This window comes from Camellia sinensis, chromosome 2 (assembly GCF_055761805.1).
Source record: "Camellia sinensis isolate YWXY chromosome 2, ASM5576180v1, whole genome shotgun sequence".
Classification (NCBI taxonomy): Eukaryota; Viridiplantae; Streptophyta; class Magnoliopsida; order Ericales; family Theaceae; genus Camellia; species Camellia sinensis.
This window is the reverse complement of record NC_138962.1, coordinates 210,123,085-210,129,710: the sequence shown is the minus strand read 5'-3', so window position 1 is coordinate 210,129,710 and position 6,626 is coordinate 210,123,085.

Below are 6,626 nucleotides of genomic sequence, written 5' to 3'. Positions count from 1 at the left end.
GTAGTACTCTAGAAAACAAACCCAAAAGAAATAATAATAATAAATAAATAATAGAGTAGAGATATTGACACAAAATTCTTGGCACTATATGTGTAGAAATCTGTGTGGTCCAAACATGAAAAAATAATCATATACAGGGTTGTTTCGATAATAGATTAAAATAATTAAAAAGTTGCTAAAAAAAAGTCTAATTCTTCTCCCTATTTACGTGTATATCTTTCAGTAAAAATTAAAAATTTAACTAAAATAATTAATTATCAAAACAATCTACAGTTAGGCTGTGTTTGTTTCTCTTGATTAGGAGAATTGAACTAAAAAATATAGGGTAAATTACACTCATAGTTCAAATATATATATTGTATATCAATTTGGTCCTTATACTTTTAATTATATCAATTTTATCTTAATTTTTCATTTTTAGAAATTTAACTGAAATTGAAGGGAAAAATAGTCCACTTACTCTCTTCAAAATGATTGAGAGGTTGATGCTTATTTTAAAAGATCCATTCCCTTCGGGATGGACTATTTTTGTCCTTGATTTTTGTTTAATTCTTAATAGATGTTATCAATTTGATTAAATAGATATAATTGAAAAAATAATTGTTTAGTGTGACCCATATATTTAAAATGAAACGGGCTTCTCTCCCGTCCTTAATCGGATTGGAGAGATGTTGTTGGATCTGTCGTTTACATTTTACACGTGGTTATCGTTATTCAGTCAACTTAATTTTTTGCAGAGATGATGTACTCAACGAACCCTAAAATGCGAATAGTTCAGATTATCGAAACGGAACCTAAAAGTAGGCCCAATGGCACCTCTCTAGTTCAATTAAGAACTAGCGACAAGCCCAGTCCATTTAAAATTAATCTACTTGTTTGGTTGAGTTTTAAAAACCTACTACTTTTTTCCAAAAAAAACTAAAATCTAGTTTGATAATATATATACTTTTATTATTTTCATCCAATTTTCTCTTTTGGGAGAAAAAATAATTTTGAAAATAATTTTTGATGTTTCTTTTTGTTAAATTAATTTTTATTTTTTTAAAGGAAAAAAAATGAAGATTTTAAAAAACTCAACAAAACAAGGTGAATATGACCATTCAATAAAATATTCCAGTGATATATATAGCATTGTCCAAACTGTAATCTTTAATATAAATCTTAATGCAAAGTTTAAAAAAAAAAAATGACATCTTGTTACCACCAGGAAACAAATTAAATAATAAATAAAGACAACTCCAAAGATTTGAAAATCTTTGTCCATAGGACCACACACACAATTCAATCGTTTCAGTATTTAAGACTATATTGAAATAGTTCTCAGTGTCTTGGTATGATTGTTCATTTTGTTATGCATGACTCATCAAATCAAATATAATCTATAGTACTCCTCTCTCTTTTTTTATAATAATTTTTAAAATTTCATGTGGATTTCATTGTCCTATATATGTGTATAGATATATGTATTATATAAAAAATGTAACCTCATGGCCCTCTCTGCAATGGTTGAGATGCAATCAAATCATAAATTGTATAATCTGATGGAACCTATCTCATAGAACTTGCTGCAACTTTTAGGTCATCCATAATTAACAATTTATATTTGAGGTTAGAAAAATGATTTGTTTCTTTTCAAAATTCAAATTGAAAAATTGACTTATTTAACTGGTAATGAGCAATGCTATAATGGGTTCATCTCACTTGTTAGTTTATTATTGTATAGTATTATTGTATAGTTTATTATTGTATCATGTTAGTGTGCTATATGTTAGTTTATTATTAGCAATTGTCATAATGAATGTTCCCCAATTGTTTTCTTCTTTTGGTGCTAATTGGCACCCTATGTAACTTTTCCTCTCTATAAAAGAGAGTGTAAATCTCTTTGTAATATACACATTCACTGAACAATTCTGTGGCTCTTTCTCTCTCTCTCAATCCTCTATCACTCTCTCAAATTATTGTTTCATGGTATCAGAGCCCAGTGTTACATTTCTGGCAATTTTCGATTTTGGTGTTTAGTCCCGTACACAGTGGCATACATCAAATCGCTCGGAATTTTCTCACGATTCCAACGGCACCTAGCCCGTTCTCAGAACACCCTCCACCCGCCCACACGCGCCGCCTTTACCTTCTGCGCGTCACCAGCTCCGCCACCACTCTCACACGCGCCCGCACGCGCCATCTGTTGCTACTCACCTCCGCCACGCGCCTCCACGCGCCCACACAACCGCGGCTGACGTCAGCCCTGCCACTCCCGTACGCCGCGCCTGCTATTGTGCGCCTTTCGTGCGCCGCTTCACTACATTGCACCCGCGTGCGCCAAAACGGCTATTGTGCGCCGCGCCTGCGCCTGTTCGCTACCGTGCGCCGCCGCCTTCCTGCTAACGTGCTCCTCCCTGCACTCTGCTAACGTGCGCCGCTGACATCATCGCTGACATCATCTCTGTCCAGCAGCCTTTTCTGGCTATTTTCGACCTTCCGGACTCACTGGTACACTCTGTTTTACCAAATTTTGCTCCTACAGGTCTCTTCCTGTTGCTTTAATCCTACTTAACTAGTATTATGGATCGTCTTGATACCTCCCATCCCATTTCCGTTATTCTGAATGGTTCAAACTATGTTCTGTGGGCCCAAGCCATGTCTTCCTTTCTTAAAGGCAAGAAGCTCTGGCGAATTGTCACCGGGGATGTGACTAAACCAGTAAAAGACAGTGTCACTACTGAAACTACTGCTCATACTGCTACATATGAAGACCGACTTGAGGAATGGGACAGTAAGAATTACCAAATCATTACCTGGTTTCGTAATACCTCTATTACCTCCATCAGTCTTCAGTTTGGTCGCTTTCAGCTAGACTCTGTCAATACTCCTGCCAAAGACATCTGGGATTTTTTGAAAGAACGATACCAGACTTCTGGTCTTGCCCATCAATATCAACTTCAGAATCAACTTCATCGCATGCGCCAAGAATCCACTCAGTCCATTAATGACTTCCTTTCTCAAATGTACTCTGTTTGGGATCAGCTTGCTCTTTCAGAACCGACTTGGCATAACCACGAAGATGCTGTTTTATTTACTCTCTATCGCAACCAGCAAAGATTGGTGCACTTTCTCATGGCTCTTACTTCCTCTTTTGAGCCCGTACGTGCCTCTCTGCTTCATCGTCATCCATTGCCCACTCTTGAACAAGCAATTTCTGAGTTGCTATCAGAGGAGACTCGTCTTGGTACACTTCAAACTCATCATGTGGACTCTGTTCTTGCCACTCCTCCGTCCCGGCCATCATTTTCCCAGCGGACCACTGCTTGCCTCTATTGTCCGAATCGGGGCCTTCCTTCAACACATCTCCTGGTCAACTGCCCCGTCAGATCCTGCCGCTACTGCAACAAACTTGGTCCTGGTCATCTGCAACAGGATTGTTTTCGCAATCCTTCCCGATCATCCTCCAATAGCCACTCCTCTCGCGGTGGCTCTTCCCGGGGAAGCTTTCATCGTTCCGGGTCTCAGTCTCATCACACTGCTACTGCTGCTTCCGGGAATCAGTCTCATCACACTGCTGCTGCTGCTTCCAGGAATCAATCTCCTCACACTGATGCTTCTGCCTCTGCGGGGTTCTCTGAGTCACCTGCTCTGTCTACCCCTCACTTTTCTCCGACGGATGTAGAGGCCATGCTCAAACAACTTCTCTCTGGTACAACTCCTCCTACTGCTTTGTTTGTAATCTCAGGTAACTCTTCTTGGTATTTTGACTCTGCCTGTTGTAATCATATGACCTCCAGTTCTACTATCTTTTCTTCCTCCTCCTCATCTCCTCCTTTTCCCTCCATTCATACTGCTGATGGTTCCCTCATGTCTATCCGTCATGTTGGTACTGTCTCCACCTCTTCTTTATCTATACCTCAAGTTTATCATATTCCTGCTCTCACCTTAAACCTTATTTCTATTGGTCAATTATGTGAACTTGGTTTAACTGTCACATTTTCTGCTACTGATTGTTTGGTACAGGACCCTCAGACGGGGCAGACTATTGGGATCGGCCGTAAGCGTGGACGTCTCTATGAACTCATTCACCTACATGTTCCTCCCTCTCCTCAGATCGCTGCTCCTACATCGACTTCCTCATTATCTCCCTTTCATCTTTGGCATTGTCGCTTAGGGCATATTTCTGTTAATCGCTTAAAGTCTTTGGTTTCTAGTGGACAGTTGGGTCATGTAATTCCCGATCATTTCGATTGTATACCCTGTCAACTTGCCAAACAACCTGCTTTATCATTTAATAAAAGTACTTCTGTTTCCCTTGCACCTTTTGATCTTATACATTCGGATATTTGGGGACCCTCCCCTACCACTACCATGGGGGGCTCCCGCTATTTTGTTGTTTTTATTGATGATTTTTCCCGGTTTACTTGGCTTTTTCTCATGAAACATCGGTCTGAACTTAAACACATTTATTATAGATTTGCCCAAATGGTCCACACCCAATTCTCCAAAGCCATCAAAATTTTTCGCTCTGACAATGCTATGGAATATCGGGATTCGGATTTCCTTTCCTTTCTTCAGCATCATGGTACCCTGCCTCATCGTTCTTGTGCTGGCACGTCCCAACAAAATGGCCGCGCTGAACGGAAACATAGGCATATCCTTGACACTACTCGTGCTCTCCTTCTCTCTTCTTCCTGTCCTGAAAACTTTTGGGGGGAAGCTGCCCTCACTGCTGTTTACACTATCAACTGTGCTCCTACCCCTGTCCTCCATAATCAAACTCCCTTTGAACGTCTACATGGCACTCCCCCTCCTTACGCCAATCTCCGGGTTTTTGGCTCTGCCTGCTTTGTTCTTCTTCAATCTCACGAACACACCAAACTTGAACCTCGTTCTCGTCTTTGTTGCTTTCTTGGGTATGGAATTGAACATAAAGGTTTTCGTTGTTGGGATCCTCTCTCTAAACGTCTTCGTATCTCTCGCCATGTCGTTTTCTGGGAACACCAAATGTTTTCCTCACTCTCCTCATTTCACTTACGCGTACTTTCCACTCCTGTATTATTTACTAATCCTTCCATCGATCTTTTCTCTGCTGATTTTGATACAGGTTCCTCATTCATCGAGACACCCTTGCTCACTCCTGATCCCGTCCAGCCTGCTCTCTCTGACGGTCTACTTCTTATTGCCACACCTCCTTCTCCACCGGTTCTTCCTCCCACCGATCCTCCTACGGGTCGACCACGCCGGGTAACTCAACCTCCTCTCCATCTTCGTGATTATATTGTTGGATCTGCTGCCTTCTCTACTTATGAACCTACCTCCTATCGTGAGGCTTGTACTAATCCTCTTTGGCAGCAAGCTATGACTGATGAACTCCAGGCCTTAGACAAAGCTCATACTTGGGATCTTGTTGATCTTCCTCCTGGCAAGACTGCAATTGGCTGCAAATGGGTTTACAAAATCAAAACACATTTTGATGGCTCTATTGAACGCTACAAAGCTCGTCTTGTTGCCAAGGGTTTCAACCAGGAATATGGTATTGATTATGAGGAGACATTCTCTCCTGTTGCTCGGCTTACCTCTGTTCACAGTTTACTTGCTGTTGCTGCTGCTCGCCACTGGGGGCTCTTTCAGATGGATGTCAAAAATGCTTTCCTCAATGGTCATCTTCTTGAGGAGGTCTACATGCAACCTCCACCTGGGTCCACTTTTCAACCTCATCAGGTTTGCAAACTACAGCGTGCTCTCTATGGCCTCAAGCAGGCGCCTCGTGCTTGGTTTGCTACGTTCAGTTCTGCCATTCATGACTTCGGGTTCACCTCTAGCTCCTATGACTCTGCTCTTTTTATACGGTCTACTTCTCATGGTACCACTCTTCTTCTTTTATATGTGGATGATATGATTATCACTGGTAATGATAAAACTGGTATTCTCTACCTCAAACAGTTTCTCCACCGACAGTTTGAAATGAAGGACCTTGGTACTCTTAATTACTTCTTAGGCCTTGAAGTCTCTCATGATTCTACTGGTTCCTATTTGTCCCAGGCCAAATATACATCCGATCTTCTGGCTCGTGCTGGTCTTACTGATTGCAAAACTACCTCTACTCCAGTTGATCCTCAGATTCGTCTCACTCCTCTCGATGGGACTCTTCTCTCTGATGCTACTCTTTATCGCCAGCTCGTCGGCAGTCTTGTCTATCTCACAGTCACTCGTCCTGACATTGCCTATGCTGTTCACATTGTTAGTCAGTACATGTCGGCTCCCCGCACTCCCCACTATACTGCTTTACTCCGCATCCTTCGCTACCTCAAAGGCACTCTGTTCCATGGCCTTCACTTTTCTGCTTCCTCCTCTCTTGATCTGCGTGCCTTTTCCGATGCTGATTGGGCTGGGGATCCTATGGATCGACGCTCTACCACGGGTTTCTGCTTCTTCTTAGGGGATTCTCTTCTTGCTTGGCGTAGCAAAAAACAATCCCTCACTGCCCGCTCTAGCACCGAAGCTGAATATCGAGCTCTTGCTGATACTACTCAGGAACTTCTCTGGCTTCGCTGGCTACTTGCTGATATGGGTGTTTCTGCTTCTGGTCCTACTCCTCTCTATTGTGACAATCAGAGTGCCATTCAGATTGCTCACAATGA